The sequence below is a fragment of the Triticum dicoccoides genome, chromosome 3B (assembly GCF_002162155.2).
Source record: "Triticum dicoccoides isolate Atlit2015 ecotype Zavitan chromosome 3B, WEW_v2.0, whole genome shotgun sequence".
NCBI lineage: Eukaryota > Viridiplantae > Streptophyta > Magnoliopsida > Poales > Poaceae > Triticum > Triticum dicoccoides.
Window position 1 is genome coordinate 330,528,566 of NC_041385.1, and position 2,588 is coordinate 330,531,153.

The window sequence follows — 2,588 nt, forward strand, 5'->3', positions numbered from 1 at the left end:
GCCTCCGGCCGCCCCTCGCCTCACCGGCGCGCCGAGCACCGTCGCCCCGCCCGGATCCGGTCGGGATCGATCCGGCCCTACCTCCCCTGCAGCGCCCACGTGGGCCCCGGCCCAGCAGCGCCAGGCCGCCGGCCCAGCGCCCCGGCCTGCCAACCCTCTCCCCCGACTTGGGCCAAGCCCATGGTGAGACCCGCCTAAATTCCGCCCCGGTCGTCGTATAGTTACTCTGCGCTCATCTGTTTTTTTCCTGGAAATGACTGTCCCTGTATTTTTTGACATTATCATGCCATGTTCATCGCATCGTATCTCTGCATCCGTAGCTCCGTTTCGTGCGTGTAATATGTCAAATTGTTCGCCTCAACAAGTACATCATTTCATTCCATTGCATCATTTTCATTTGAGGTCATCTAGATACCTGAATCATCATTGTAAGAGCGCTTCATGATGTTTTCTGTTGTCTGTTAACAGAACGAGCTCATTTGTCATTTTTGCCATGATGGATGTGTGCATCCTATGAGGTTGATGTCTACATGTGTTTTGATCTATGCTATGTCTTCTTTACAGAGGTGCTTACCATGTATTCTTGTGATCAATGTGGTGACTAGCACAAGCATGCAAACTAGGCTTCGTGATATTGCTGATTTTAGTCCCTGTTCTGCTATTATTGTGATGCCATGTAAACATGATGCTATAGAGAGATCCATGCATATTTTGAGATACTTCAGTAAGGGTGTTTTGAATATATGGTTATGCTCTATCCATCCCTGCCCTTGGTTGCAATTATGGAGTAGTCTAGCATATCATTTTCGTGCTCTACTTTTGCTTCAAAATGTTTCCTGGCCGATTGTTTACATGTTATTCAATTTTGCCGAGGTTGTTGTAGGTGATCCATGTACCCTATGGACTTGCTCTTGCCATGCTTAGCTTCACAAACATGTCTTCTTATTGTTGGTTGCCTTGCCATGCCATGTAATGCTCTCTGGTGAGTGGTACAAGCTCACAAACATGCCTTCATAATTCTGTTCCTGCCATGTATGAATCTGTAATATAACTTGCTATGTTTACGTGGGTGCCATCCTATTTTCTGATCCTTTTTGGCTTATGGTCAGTAAGGGACATTTGATCTATGCATTTAGTAGTATCATGCCATGCCTTTGTTTGCCATTATAAGTTCCTGTAACATGTTGTTTGATAGCTCTAAACATTGCAACCTGATGTTATTTTCTGCAAAGTCTAAATTGTTATTACTTGCAATCTTGTCATGTGTGTTTGAGCATGTTCTAGTGATTTCTGGAGATAGCTCAGTGTTCATGTTTTGTTATGCTTTACCTGTAAATCATGTCCATGCCTTTTGTTATCATGTTGGGGTGCTGTAGCATGTTGTTTTGATGCTTGCAATATGCCTAGTTGCTGTTTTGGACAGCTTGTCCTTTAAACTTGTTCCATGTGTGCGTGTTGAACCATTGCTCCGTTTTGAGTGTGCTCTATATGAAACTTGCTTAGAATTGCATGTAGTTTCATATTATCATGTTGCGTCCATGTTTTGAGGTGTTTGCTTGATGTTTGTATGCATTTTGTAGCAATGCCATGTTTAACTTGTTTTGCTCATATCTTCTAGGCCGTAGCTCCGAATTTAATGAACTTTATATGTAACTTGACTAGAATCTAGTGTAGATCATCTTGTGGCATCTTAACTTGCTGTTTAACAACTTGAACATAAGGTTTATTCAGATCTGGACCAATTTCGAAATTTGCATATGAGGACTTACCGGAATTGTTATATGTTGTTCCCGGCCTCATTTAAACTTGCCTTGATGTGTTGCTCTTGTTTGCATCATCTCTTGCCATGAGTAGCTTCATGTAGCTTTGTCATGCATCATGCTTGTTGTGCATCATGCCTTGTTCATGTGTGGTGTGTTTACCTTGTTGTGTGCTTCTTCTCGATAGTTTCCCGTTTCGTTGCGATCGTGAGGATTCGTTCGTCTACGCTTGGATCGGCTTCATCCGTTCATCTCCTTCATGGACTCGTTCTTCTTCCTAGCGGGATTTCAGGCAAGATGACCGCTACCCTGGATCTCATTACTATCATTGCTATGCTAGTTGCTTCGTTCTATCGCTTTGATGCGTTACCTATCTTTTGCTCATCAAGCCTCCCATATTGCCATGAACCTCTAACCTTTGACACCTTTCCTATGCAAACCACTATTTGGCTATGTTACCGCTTTGCTCAGCCCTCTTATAGCGTTGCTAGTTGCGGGTGAAGTTGAAGATTACTCCATGGTGGACAGGATTTTGGTTGGGATATCACAATATCTCTTATATTATTAATGCATCTATATATTTGGTAAAGGGTGGAAGGCTCGGGCTTATGCCTGGTGTTTTGTTCCTCTCTTGCCGCCCTAGTTTCCGTCATACCGGTGTTATGTTCCCGAATTTTGCGTTCCTTATGCAGTCGGGTGATTTATGGGACCCCCTCGACAGTTCGCTTTGAATAAAACTCCTCCAGCAAGGCCCAACCTTGGTTTTACATTTGCCTCACCTAGCCCTTTTCCCTTGGGAGTCGTGCTCTCGAGGGTCATCTTTATATT